Raw genomic sequence first — 14,866 nt, forward strand, 5'->3', positions numbered from 1 at the left:
AAACAACTCTTCCCTCCTGCATAAGCACTGCTCCAAGTCCTCGATAAGAAGCGTCGCAATAACGCTGATCTGGCAGAATCAACACTGGTGATGTAACCAAACGTTTGTTCAACACCTGGAAACTGGCCTCACATTCCTCGGTCCAATTGAACTTCGTGTCCTTCTTCAACAACTCCGTCATGGGCTTTGCAATCTTCGAGAAATTCTCAATGAACCTCCGGTAGTATCCTGCGAGTCCAAGAAAACCTCGGATTTCTCCAACTGACGTGGGTACTTCCCAATTTCTCACAGTGACAACTTTGGTGGGGTCTACTGCTATTCCTTCTCCGGATATCACATGTCCGAGAAATCCAACTTCTTTCAACCAAAACACACACTTGCTGAATTTGGCATATAGCTGATGTTCTCTTAGCTTCCCAAGTACCAAACGCAAATGCTCCTTATGCTCCACTTCATTCATCGAGTAGACCAAAATATCATCAGTGAACACCATGACGAACTTATCCAAAAACTCCATAAACACTTTGTTCATCATGTTCATGAAATAGGCAGGTGCATTAGTCAGACCAAATGACATAACGGTATACTCATATAGCCCATACCTTGTGGTAAAAGCTGTCTTGGGTATATCCTGCTCTCGAATCTTCAACTGGTGGTATCGTGATCGCAGATCGATCTTGGAAAATACCTTAGCTCCTTGCAATTGGTCAAACAAATCATTGATCATCAGCAGTGGGTACCTGTTCTTGATTGTCACTTCATTCAATCCCCGATAATCAACAACCATCCTCAATGATCCATCCTTCTTCTCCACTAGAAGCACTGGCGATCCCCAAGGTGACGAACTTGAGCGAATATAGCCTTTATCATGTAACTCCTTAATCTGCTTAATTTCCTCCAAATCCTTTGCGGGCATCCTGTAGGTCTCTTAAATATCGGCCCTATGCCTGGCAAAAGCTCAATCAAAAACTCAATGTCTCTATCTGGTGGCATGCCTGGCAACTCTTCTGGAAATACGTCAGGGAAATCCTTCACCACTGGTACTTCCTCCTGTACAACTCCTAATAAGGAATTCACTTGAGTCCTCTTCGGCTCATGCCAGGATACATACTTAATCCTTCTTCCTTCTGGGGTGGTAAGCAAAATCGACTTACTAGCGCAATTGATGTTTCCTCCATACATCGATAGCCAATCCATACCCAGAATCACATCCAAACCTTGCGACTCCAAAATTATTAGATCCGAGGGGAAAACATGCCTACCTATGGTCAATGGCATCTGAAAACATCCTTGACTTGTCATATACTCCGCTCCTGGTGAGCTTACTAACATAGGTGTTCTAAGAACTTTGGTGGGCAGTTTATACTTATCCACAAATCCCCTTGATATGTATGAATGCGATGCACCAGTATAAAAAATAATGATTGTAGTAAATGACTTAACCAACAACTTACCTATTATTGCATCTGGCTGGGCTTCAACCTCCTCCACGTTAACGTGGTTCACCTGTCCCCTGTTGAAAGGGTTCGGCTTCTTCCCAGAGCTTCCATTGCCATTTCTGTTCTTAGCTTCAAGACATTCATTGTCATAATGTCCAGTCTTCTGGCACTTGTAGCAAGTGACGTGGCTCAGATCCTTCTTGGCTGGGGTTGATGGGTTGGTACGGTTCTGGCCGTTGCTTCCTCCATTCCCATTCCCATTCCTGGGGCCACTATGGTTGTGCCAACTCCCTCCATTATGATTGTGGCCTCCGTGGGATGCTGAAAAGGTCCTCCCGAGTTCAGGGTAAAATGAGGCTTCTGCTGATCTCCAGAATTGTACTTCCCTTGTCCATACTTCCTCTTGCGGTTATCAATCTGCTGGTGCTTCCCTTCAATCATGAGAGCTCTATCTACAAACTCCTGGTAGTTGTTGAAGGTTGCTACCATCAACTGCATGCTCATCTCATCATTCAGTCATTCTAGAAACTTCTCCTGCTTAGCTGCATCCGTAGCAACGTCATCTGGGGCATAACGTGCTAGCTTACTAAAGTCATCCACATGCTGGCCAACTGTACGTCGTCCTTGGCGCAAGTTGCGAAACTCACGCTTCTTCATGGCCATAGCTCCTACTAAAACATGGGCAGTACAGAAAGCCTGCTGAAACTGGTCCCATGTGAAAGTGTCGATGGGGTAAGTGGCTGTGAAATTCTCCCACCATGATGCTGCGGGTCCATCAAGATGGTGTGCGGCAAAACGCACTCTCTCCGCATTTGTGCATCCTACAGTGGTCAACTCCCTCCCAATCTTGCGGAGCCAATCATTTGCAACTATCGACTCGGTGCTACTGAGAACCCCGGCGGATTAAGCCTCAAGAAACGGGCTAAGTGAAATGGGCTAAGTGATCAACAGGTGGTGGTGGTGGTGGGTTGTTGTTGTCGTTCTTGTTGTTCCCCTGATTATGATTCTGGACTAGTATCTGCATGAATGCATTCTGTTGCTGGATCACTGAGTGAGCTCCGGTGGGAAAGCAAATCCATTGTCACGTCTCAGAGGCATCTGCGGGTTTAGAAAGGATGAGAATACAGAATAGAAATAGATCTAGAGGGAAAACACTACCCATATGCACATGAGACAAACACAATCAATATCACTTCAATCAATTCAAACAAGGGCGTACAACGGTCTAACTATCATTACAAAAGTGCTCGGACTATACTATATACATGGTGGTCGACTAGAAAAAAATTGATCGGTCAAAGACTCCATGATATCTGCTCCAGCTTCATCAACATAGTCATCATCACTATCATCAAGGTCTGAGTCAGTGTCGTCGATGATGATGTAGTTCTCCGACTCTATGGGCTCAGTGACTGGCATGAACGTCCTTCATGTTACTTGAACTTGAATCATCCAACGCTCATCTTCTGGTAAAGTGGCGATGTAGGTCCCAGTGAAGCTTGGTACTCCAATGTTCAGGTATCTAGTGACTTCCTTCAAGTGGCGTCCGAGAGGGGTATCTTCATCCGGTTGCGTGAACTTGTTCCTTGCATCCGCCATCCTAAAGAGTAGAAAAGGGAGAGGAGTCAGAAATGAGAAGAGAGTAGTGATCTAGGGCTTTAGCTTAGTGGTCGTGTCCTATAGTCAGCGTGTGCTCTAATACCATCTTGTAGCAACCATACCTCAAACAGTCTGATCTCTGTGCATCAGTGTCATCCTTGGATTGGTAATGCTGACACGCACAGTACTTGAAGGATTTATAACAGAGTAGCAATCACACACTTATTACATCGAATGTCTCAAAAGAGAACTTATTACAATAAATATTGCTTAAGGCGATCTAAAAACGATAACAACGGAAGGCTTGGAAGATAAAGCAAGTCCATCAACTCCAATGGCATCATTGAGTGAAAGATCACGACCTAAGGCACCTTACTCGTCGTCTGAAAAGTCTGCAACATGAATGTTGCAGCCCGAAACTGGGTCAGCACATGGAATATGCTGGTAGTGTAACACATAGAGAGTAATGAACAGAATAATGCTATTACTACATGCATATATGGCTGGTGGAAAGCTCTATGGTTACAGTTTTGCATAAAGCCATTTTTTCCCTACAACTAAGGAATAAATTTTAATTAACTATCATGGTGGTTGTTAAACATTGAGAAGGTTCACCCAACTCAATCGCAATTAAGCATCATCATTAAACCCAAACAAAATTAAATTAAGTAACATGATGAGATTCACATGATAATCCAAGTACTAGATACTCAAAACGTCCATAATCGGGGACACGGCTAACCATGATTAGTTTATACACTCTGCAGAGGTTTGCGCACTTTTCCACACAAGACTCGATCTCCTCCGTTGGATTTCTCGCACTACATGGTGTTTGAGAAATGGATGACCGAAACACAGTCTTTCAGAAGTGTTAGCACCTTACGATGGGTAGACAGTTACACCTACTTTACCCTACATCTGCTAGTCTACCACTATAAGAGTTCACACGACTTAATCAACTATGTTAGAGCCCATAGTAGCTTGTGGCTGCACACGGAAGTTTCTAGCATGAATAATCTCATGATCCCTTTGAGCCTGGGTGGCGGTCCATAGGAGAATCACACGGTACCCCGGGATTTCCAAAAATACAGGCAACACTGGGTTCCCCAGGTGCCTCAATCCACCCAGATGTGTATTAAAGTTGCCACCTTAATTTGAACCATTAAATAACAATACTCACATCTGTCATGGATACACTCACCCAATCCACGTCTACTACCATAGCATAGCAATATAAGCAAATGTAGAAGTAACTCCCAAAGGTTTGATAATAAACAGGACAATAGGTACTACCTCATCTACTTCCCAAAACCCACATATTAATCAGATCCTAACCATGCAATTGTTTGAGGATTGATCTAATGCAATAAAACTGGGTAGTAAAGAGGTATGATCAAAGTGTTACTTGCCTTGCTGATGATCCGTGAAACCTAGAGACTCGTAGTAGCACGCTGCGCACTCCGGGTACTCTATCGCAAACTAACAAGCATACAATAAGCACTCATCTAATGCATGGGTAAAACTAAAATAAGAGATCTAACCAGAAAGTTCAACTTAAGAACTCTGGTTTGCAAAAAGAATCAAATCAAATGAAGCAACTAAACTCAAACGGCGAAAGAAACAAGCTTCGTTTACTAATCTGGACCTAAGTCAAATTTTACAGTAGCAAAAACTTGTTTGAGTTGGTTAAAAGGAAAGAGGGTTTCGATACGAAACTCCAGGCGCTTGAATCGCCTGATTCCGATAAACAAGCGAAAAGTTATACTAAAACGAAAACCGGATCAAAAATCACGATCGAAAATAATCACGAAAAACCTAAGAAAAAGAAAAAACTGACGAACAGGCTAACGAATGAACGTTCGCTGTCTGCGGCAAAACGATGAAAACCATTTGTTAAAATGAACATACGGACAAACGTCCGCAAAATAAATAAACCGTCGGAAAAACCGATCTAACGAAATAACTGGAATTTAAAAAAACCCGGATCTAGATCTAGGGTTTTACCGAAATAAACCGGAAAAAAAACGGCGGCGGCGGTCAACTCTGGCGGTGGCGGCGGTCAACTCCGGCGGCGGCGGGGTCTCCGAAGGCGGCGGCGTCCGGCGGCGGCGGCTGGGGCGGTGCGGTGCCTGAGGCGGCGGCGGCTAGGGTTTGGGGCGCGGGGTGGGCTGGGGGCGGTGGGGTGCAGGGCACGCGGGCCCCGGCTTATAAAGCCCCCCCGGGCGGAGTCCTGGTCGGGTACGGCCCGTAGTCGGTTTCCCTTTTTTAAAATAATTCTGATGTGCAGAAAAAGACAGAAAAGAAATACTAAACAGACTCCAAATATCCCAAAATAAAATTTCCCCGTCCTCTAAAAATATGCTAGACAAGATGAACATTCATTTGGGCCGAAAATGCAATTTTGAAAAACGCACATTTTTCCTAATTCAAATAAAATAGCAATAAAATCCCAAAATAAAATCTTATTTGATTTTAATATTTAATATCCAATATTTATTTATTTTGGGGAATCATTTTATTCACTCTCTTTTATTTTTATCACAGAAATATACGAAGAGAAAATAACTAAAATCAAATGATCCTCTTTTCAAAATTTGAGAAAACTCAAATATGAAAATAACGAAATCCCCAACTCTCTCCATGGGTCCTTGAGTTGCGTAAAATTTTTAGGATCTAGCCAAAATGCATTAAAATATGATATGCAATGATGATCTAATGTATAACATTCCAAACTAAAAATTTGGGATGTTACAAGAAGGTTGCGGCGGTGGAATTAGGTTTTCGTGGTGCTCCCCGTTTGTTTCAGGGTACGGGAGTATATATAGGAGGAAGAAGTAGGTCGGTGATGCTCGAGGGGCCCACGAGGGTGGGGGACGCGCCCACCCCCAGGGGGCACGCTGGGCACCCTCGTGGCTGCCTCGTTTGTTGCTTGACGTCCACTCCAAGTCCCCTAGTTTGCATTTGTTCCGAAAAGATTGCTCCCGCAGGTTTCATCCCGTTTGGACTCTGTTTGATATTCCTTTTCTTCGAAACACTGAAATAGGCACAAAAAACAGCAATTTGGGCTGGGCCTCCGGTTAGTAGGTTAGTCCCAATAATGATATAAAAGTGTAAAGTAAAGCCCATAAACATCCAAAACAGGTAATATAATAGCATGGAACAATCAAAAATTATAGATACGTTGGAGACGTATCACCGCCATGCTCCCGTCGTGGTCGTAGCGCGGCAGCGTGTGCCTCCCGGCATCACCGGTGATGCCCAATAGCTTAGTAGCTTCCTTCCTTCTTTTGTTTACCCTGCGCGGAATGAAAATCAGCCCCCGTGGGGTTTGTAAGGATCGGAATGTATTTAATGCCAGCGTTGCTTTCTTTGATTCTGTGATGGATTCACATATCCCAGTTCGGCACGATTCCTCCCTTTTCTTTTCCCTAGACGGTGCGACACTCTACGCTGACGGGACCTAGTCCCCAGGCAGGCTTCAACCGTCGCTAGTATGCCAGGCCACGATGCCATGGTCAAGGCTAGGAGGTGAGCGTCCCGAGGTCCGGTGAGAGCTCATGAGACGCGATGCTCACGAGGTCCCCCTTGGCGTCCAAGCAGCCGCCCAAAGAATCGAAAAGGGGAGCAAAACCGCCGGAGTGGGACTGCGAGGCTGGGGCGTGCAGGGAGCGAGGCCGGTGCTGCAGCGAATTGTGACTTATCTTTTGGTGTCCTGGTCCGTCAGGAGAAGGGTGCCTGTTCTTGTGCCCGTGGTAGTATCATTGGGCGTGGCCTGCAACGACCACCCTCTTGCCTTGCTTACCCAAGTGCTCTACCTCCTCGGGTCCCGACCCTCGAGCGAGCTCAGCCGCCGCTGGTATGCCAGGTCGCGGTGCCGTGGGCAAGGCTAGGGGGTGAGGTCTGGAGAGCCAGTAGGAGCTCTCGAGACGCGATGGTCGGGACCTCCCCAATTAACGTGCAAGCAACTCGCGAGACAAGATGGAGATCGCCCAAATCGGCCCATGAATCACCGTCAGGTGAACCTGCAGGTTAGATGATAGGAGAGGCCGAGAATCCCTGCAGAGCAGGCTGCCATCCCCAGGGCCCTGGGTGCCAGACAAAGACATCGAGGACCTAGTGAGATGGCTGGCACGAAGCGGGTCGCGTGCCAGAGCTCGATCCTCGGGTTTGTTAGCGTTGCAGGGACGGACCCGAGCACAAGCGCCGTGCCAATGTGAGTAGCCGTGCAGCGAGGCGAGCGAGGGACAAGTCAGCACATATATGGAGGCCGCGGGGCGGTTAAGGCTTGAGGCCAGAGGGTGACGATCATAGGTAAACTCGTAGAAGATAGTTAGATAATTCTGGTGAATGCAAAACGATACACGCTGCAGGGACGGACCCATACGGCCTGGGGATGATGCAGCCCGTGGGCGCCCCCAAACTGAATGAACTCGAGAGATGTCACCTGGTACCGTTGCTGAAGAGGTGTTGAGGTAGCCAAAGACGCGCACTGCTGGAGTCGTTCCTCATGATCCGCCCCGGCCCCGGGCCTCGAGAGGCCCATAGGACCCGGGAGGTTCCTGGAGGCGCTCCTCCATCTCCACCAGGGTCGCCTGGAGCCTGACCTCACGATTCGCCAGGGAATCCTTTGTGCAGCGCTGGAACGGGGTGGACCCTCGCATTGACCGACACGAGTCGGCCAGAAGAGCTGCGGAGATGCGTCCCTGTTGAGCCCTGGGATGTCGATGCAGACGCGGAACTCCTTAACCTCGCCAAGGCAGTGAGCCGTGCCTCGCGGTAGGCGGCGATCGCCTTGCAGAACCCTTGCCTCTTGAATCTCCTCGATTGCCTTGCTGATGAACTCCTGAACTCCTGGTGCCTCCTGAGGGAGTCCTAGATTAGGGGGTCCTCGGACAGCCAGACTATATGCTTATGCCGGACTGTTGGACTATGAAGATACAAGATTGCAGACTTCGTCCCGTGTCCGGGTGGGACTCTCCTTTGCGTGGAAGGCAAGCTTGGCGATTCGGATAAGTAGATTCCCTTGTCTGTAACCGACTCTGTGTAACCCTAGCCCCCTCCGGTGTCTATATAAATCAGAGGGTTTAGTCCATAGGACGACAACAATCATAATCATAGGCTAGCTTCTAGGGCTTAGCCTCTACGATCTCGTGGTAGATCAACTCTTGTAATACTCATATCATCAAGATCAATCAAGCATGAAGTAGGGTATTACCTCCATAGAGAGGGCCCGAACCTGGGTAAACATCGTGTCCCCCGCCTCCTGTTACCATTAGCCTTAGACGCACAGTTCGGGACCCCCTACCCGAGATCCGCTGGTTGTGACACCGACATTGGTGCTTTCATTGAGAGTTCCACTGTGACGTCAAAAAAAGGTTTGATGGCTCGCCCTGTTATCAAGGACAACATCGCCTCCGGGGGAGCCCTGGCCTTAGGCCAAACTCTCCGACTAGGCGGCTTTGTCATGACCGCCCATTCGGCCAACATATCAACGATGACTTCTCGGGTCATCAAAAACAGCCTCCTCGTCAGCTCGGAATACGCCGAGCGGATAGATCCAATGGAACTTTTGTCTTTGAACAAGCTCCTGGATCGCATCGCCGCTTTGGGAGTCGCTACGGACTATGATCGGATTGGGCTTAAACCCGATCAAAGAGAGATTAACTCTCCACCGATCTGTAGGAGATATACCCTAGAGGCAATAATAATTGATATTATTTATCTCCGAGTTCATAATTATGTTTATGTTCCATGCTATAGCTGCAATGATTCTCGAGTCTGCAATATCCATGTGGCTCGGAGGAAGACTCATATGAACATGTGAAATAATAAACGGTAAGAAGTATTCCTAGTCTGGCCTCTAAGACTAGCTCAAGTGTTGCATGATGGTTCTATTTTCCTGATCGTGGGCATGTCTATGCCAGCAACTTTGAGCGCACAATGTTAAGAGAACATTTGTGTTGAATCGACCCGAATTGATGTTATGCTACGAGATTCATTCATCACAAGTTAATGGTACATAACATAGAGATGGTTAACGTTTGCATGATTCCTTAGACCATGAGAGTATTGAGTTTCTTCATGCTTGCTTCATGTACTTTGGGGTTTGTCAAACGTTATCCGTAAATGGGTGGCTATTACGGCAGCTTACGGGTTCATGGAAAAGTATGTCAAGTAACTTGATAGCTCAAGATTGGGATTTGCTCCTCCGACGATGGAGAGATATTCTCGGGCCCTCTTGATGTTACGGTATCCATCATCGTCTGGCCAGACACAGTGTGATTTGATCACAGGGATGCCGGAACACGAAAACGAGAAAAGAGAACAAAACCAGTAACAAGGTAACTAGCATAGTGGACAAGTTGTTGATCCACGCGGATGCAAGTAAATCTCACCTCGGGTCTTTGTAACATATCGCGAAGCAACAGGAATAGCACACGGCAACTGGAGGTTCACTCGAATATTCATTCGTGGGTATAGGGGTCAATATGGGTGTCCACGGCTCCGATGTTGATCATTGATCGGAAAGTTTTCCGGTCATGTCTATGCTTCACCGAACCTATAGGGTCACACGCTTAAGGGTCATCTATCTGTTGAATACTAGATAGGGAGTCTGAGAGAAATTTGCCAAAAAAGTTTTGGAGACAATGGAAGAGTTCCGAAGAGAGAATAGCGAAATAGTTTCGTAACACCAAAAAGTTGTTTCGAGATATACCATTAAGTCAAATTGGTTTCGGGACACGCCTGATAATTCTTGGAGGGTGCCAGAATTATTCTAGAAACTTCTAGAAATTTTCGGGAATAAAAACCGAAAATGTTTCAGAGCTGCTGGTACTGCTTTGGTTGTTTTTCACAGATGAAATTCACTAATCTGAAATTGTTTCACAAGGAATCCAAAATCAGTTTAGTGGGTACTGGAATTATTCTAAGACCCATAGAAATATTTTCGGATTAAATGGACGCAAAAAATTGTCTTCATGAATAGTGAGAACGCATTCTTGTTTGCTTTTCGCAGATGAAAATCACTAAACCAAAATTGTTTCGGAATGCATTGAAAATTATTTTAGTGGGTATTGGAAATGTGCTGAGCCCACATAAATATTTTCAGTTCGAACAGACGCTGAAAAATGCCATAATGAATAGTGAAAGTGCTTTTTGCTCGCTTCTTGGAGAAGCCACCTTGAGGGCCTTTTGGTATTATCCCCTTGGCTTCTTGGAGAAGCCACCCTTGGGCTTGGCCTATAAATAGGGGTGGAGGGGGTTGCCTAAGACACACTCTTTCTAACATACAAGTGCCATGCATGATCTGGCTTCTCTCTCTCCCTCCTAGCGAAATAGTTTTGTCGAGCCGAAAGGTTGTCTGGGTTCTGGTGGGAACTAGTTCTGGATGGCGAAGCCCTGCCGGATAGATGACACCGTATGTGTGCAAGCCCGTAGAGAGGTCATAGTTTCGATCCTTTTGCCCGAGGGGCAGTTTTGAGAGTGCTTCTCGAAGGGCTGTACAAGTGACGGTCCGAGTTCTGTGAGTCTTCCCGAAGGGCTATTTGAGTGACCGTCCGAGTTTTGAGGGTCCTCCCGAAGGGCTGTTTGCGACACAGTCCGAGAGACTGTCCGACCGCCTCCTGGAGGGCCGTCCGTGGGGCGGATGAGGGTATACATCCTCGCGGTTGGGAGGTTGTATATCCTAGCTACGGGGATCTGCACTGCCGTTCGTCATCGACTCTACTTCCGCTGCGCTACAAGTCGGTAATGAAAAAGATCAAACCATGTATGCAGTCTCCATAGTGGTCCTGGGCTGGTGCGTAGGTCAGAAATTTTTTGTTCTGCGTTACCCTACAGTGGCATCATGAGCCGTGCTATGCGTAGATGTAGGTTGCGATCTAGAATACATGGAGATGTATGGGTGTTGCACAATATAATTAGGTAGTACATGAGTTCTATTACTGAAAATTATTTGTGCGGGTAGCAGATGAAATCTATTACCGGATGTTCTTGTTGCTTCCCTTAAGTTTGCTAGTCCTGATCTTGACAGCATTGTGGAATTTGACAAAGTTCTGGCAATCCACGATCCTTTCATGCTGCTCCTGAGCATGTTGATTGACAGATCAACAAAGTGCTAACAGTTCTTTGGGTTCCACTTTAGTCAAAGAAAGATGGATGTTTCGCAGACTAAAGGGCAATGTAGATATGATTTGCACGGGGGTCATGCGTATGATGAAGTTCAGTGTGGGGCTCGAGATTTTATTATGTCGTGTTTCATACACCCCGATAAGTTAATCTAGCGCTTGAATTATCATACTTGATGATGGACGTTGGTAACTTCGGTTTGTTTCGAAACCTTAGAAGCCACATAAAACAAGTTTTTGCATGAACCGATTAGAGACGTCTAACTTTGTTTTGTAGGAGGGTTTGCATGTGCATATGATGTGGTATAGCAGTGCTAATAATAATTTGATTATGTATGAGATGTCTATATGATGTAAATTGATTAACATGACATGCGTGTCAAGATTTGGCATGATGGCTGGAGCCATATGATTGCACTTTAAATGACCTGCGTGTCAACCTTGTGTAATGCACTATTTTATTAGCTATAGAGATAGCGATATTATCTGGTGCATCGACAAGGTGTTGGCAATCTTCGCGAAGGTGAACACTGACGCGAATGCCAATGACGAAGAAATGAAAGACTTCTTCATCAGAAAGGGCTATACCATATCATGCTATTATGAATTGCCTAAGATGTTTATCCCTTTGATGCACCCTTTTTGATTGCACAGTAGTTGCTTTTTATTAGGGTGATCTCTCACAAAATATCAAGTAGTTAGTGTTCTCCCAAGTGTAGCACCGTCATGGCACCTAACTTTTTGGGGTGCGCCGTGTCACACGGGTACGAACGATTAGGGATGTGTGAGGCGGGTGAGTTGAGACATCACAACGAGATCACTTGGTTGACTTGATGTTCAGGCATGACCGTCATGAGCTCGGAACACTCGCATTGAAAGATGAACAAGAGTCACATAGAAATGTGATTGGCAACTTAGCCTACCGGTTGAGATTTTCGTCATCAGTGGTGTTACACCAATGGCGAACAATTGAAATATGGATCTTGAATCACTCACAATCAATTACGAGAGATATTGACTTGAGTGGGAGCGCGCTGTAGAATTAAGTTGTTTAAATTCTCAGTGCAATTAATTAAGGACACTGTCTAAGTGTTATATGCATGATAGTTGTAGAATAATGGCTCGCATTTCCACCTTCCCTGTTAAAATTGAATAGCTGTTAAATATCTGGTTAAATCTTTGCGGTTGGTAACGTAATGTGAGGACTTTCCTCAAAAGTGTCGAGAAGGACTTTGTCCTATCGCATACTTTCGGTATTCTCTCGCTTATGTTATTGATCATGTGACTCTCGCCCTTCGATCCAAAAGCTAGAATTCCATTTAAACCAAGTGCAATATGTTTGCTTCCATGAGACCCAAACTTTGAAAGTTTGGATACTTATGTGATATTCATGGAATATCAAAATCATTTTCAGAGATAGACAAAGGCTAAAAGATATGAGATATCCAAAGCAATGTTTGTTTGCAAACTATTAGTAAAGGAGTTTATTATGCATTAGACTGATAAGAGAGGGATCTAGAAGAACGCCTGTCATATGATGAAAGGTGAATAAAACAACAACTTAAAGAGAAAGGAAGTGTCCGAAGGGTGTTAGTGAAACTTTCACGCCTAGAAGTCCGGGGCTAACGCCACTCTTAGGTTGAGTGCTTCTTCTGAGAGTAGGAGAAATGCTGAAAGTTAAACTGTTAGAAGTATAAAGGCAAAAATAATGAAGACTAGAATATCCAGCTCATATGTATGAATGTCATACGAGTTATTGATGTATAGAAGGCTGGTTAGAAGAATTAGTTCTTGTGAATTATGATTAAACTTGTTAATCACTAATTGTGGGTATTGTGAGTTTATCACAAAGATACCCGCTCGATTGCATTCTGTTGCGAATCCATGCAAGAACTACTACTGCCTGAAAGACTGGCCAGGAATGAGGTTTAGATACACACATGGAACATAGTAAATGTTACTATATCTTCCATCGGTGTATTACCCTATGTATTTATTTTCATAAAACATTTTAGAGTTTTACACACTCTAGCCCATTGCATAAAGTATCTTGCAAGAAGGTTGTTCATAAGAGAACTTTTGATGTTCGATGTTATGAATAACAGAAGAGCCATACGTTCATTGTGAATGAGATGTATGTTATGAGTAATGATATTAATATATTACCTCTATGTTTACTTTCATAGTTCATTTTAGAGTTTCTTACACTCTAGCCCATTGCACAATGTCTATTGCAAAAGGGTTGTTCATAAAAGAACAATTGTTGTTCAGTATTATGACTAACATGAAGGGCCGTGCTTCCATCCAAGATGGGATGTATGTTATGAATATTAATGGTAAAATGATACATCCATAACACTGATGCTAAATGTCGCAAGACTATGAGAATACCACACATGTGTGGCACTGCATTTGGTCACATTGGAGAAACCCGCATGAAAAAATTCCATTATGATGGATTTTGAAGTCATTTGATTTTGAATCATCTAACACTTGCAACTTTTCTCCGAAAAGTGAAGTGACTGAAATACCGTTCACAAGACATAACGAACGAGCAACAAACTTATCGGTGATCATAGGTTTTGATATGTGTAGTTCAATAAATGTTGTTGCAAGTAGTGGATTTATATATCTTCATAAATGACTCAAGTAGATATATGGATATTTGCTTGCTAAGACGTAAGTCTGGATCTTTTGAAATCATTCGAAAGGTTTTCAAAAATGAAGTAGAAGTTATTGTAAGAAGGAAATTATGTTTCTGCAATTTTATTGCAGAAAGGAATATTTGAGTTACAAGTTTAGCGAATGTCTGATGAGTTGTGAAAATAGTTTCATAACTTACAACTCCCGGAACACCACTATGAATGGAATGTCTGTGAAGATGTAATCAAACCATTTATGACATGGTAAGATCAAAGATGACATAAATAAATTTGCCATTATCACTTTTAAAGAGTAATGCTTTAGAGACTGCAGCTTTTACACCAAAAAGAGCTCCATCAGGTCTGTTGAAATGACGGCATGGTATGGTACGCCCAACCATGTTATATCTTTTCTTAACATTTGGAATATGGGCCTTGTGTAAAAGGTTACAAACCTATTCCAAATCAAACAAGTACTACTTTGTAAGTTATCCCAAGTCATTGGGTATTCCCCCACCACTATACCGAGGCAAAGGATTTTTGCCACAAAATGGTATGCTTTTAAAGGGAATAGTTCTTGCAAAAGGGAGTGGGAGGACAGTGCAAATCGACGAGATAACAAGTATCTTCATCATCAAGTCAGAGGAAAGGAACCTTGGAAGTAATTCCATAGTTTCCTACTGCGATTGATACGGAAGCCTCTACATTAGATGTATGGACTTCGGTCGAACTTGTAGCTGGACAACAAAGGCAAAGCTCGTGCAAACCTCTCAGGTGCGCAAATGAGATATTGTTGTTAGACAACAGTATACCTATGATACACAAGGAAGAGTTGATGGGCCCTGACTCCGGAATTGGCTGAATGCCAATATAATCCGAGATAGTTTCCATAAATGATTCAAGATTTAAATCTTGATAAACCCTCCGAAAGACTTGGAGTCTAACTGATTGTAATGGGACTATAAACTAATATGGATAAAAATGTTTTATCCATTAAGCTCGACTTGTTGCAATAACAAGTTCAAGGAGTTGACTACAATGAGATTATCTCACTATAGCG

Source organism: Triticum aestivum, chromosome 4B (genome assembly GCF_018294505.1).
Source record: "Triticum aestivum cultivar Chinese Spring chromosome 4B, IWGSC CS RefSeq v2.1, whole genome shotgun sequence".
NCBI classification, from domain to species: domain Eukaryota; kingdom Viridiplantae; phylum Streptophyta; class Magnoliopsida; order Poales; family Poaceae; genus Triticum; species Triticum aestivum.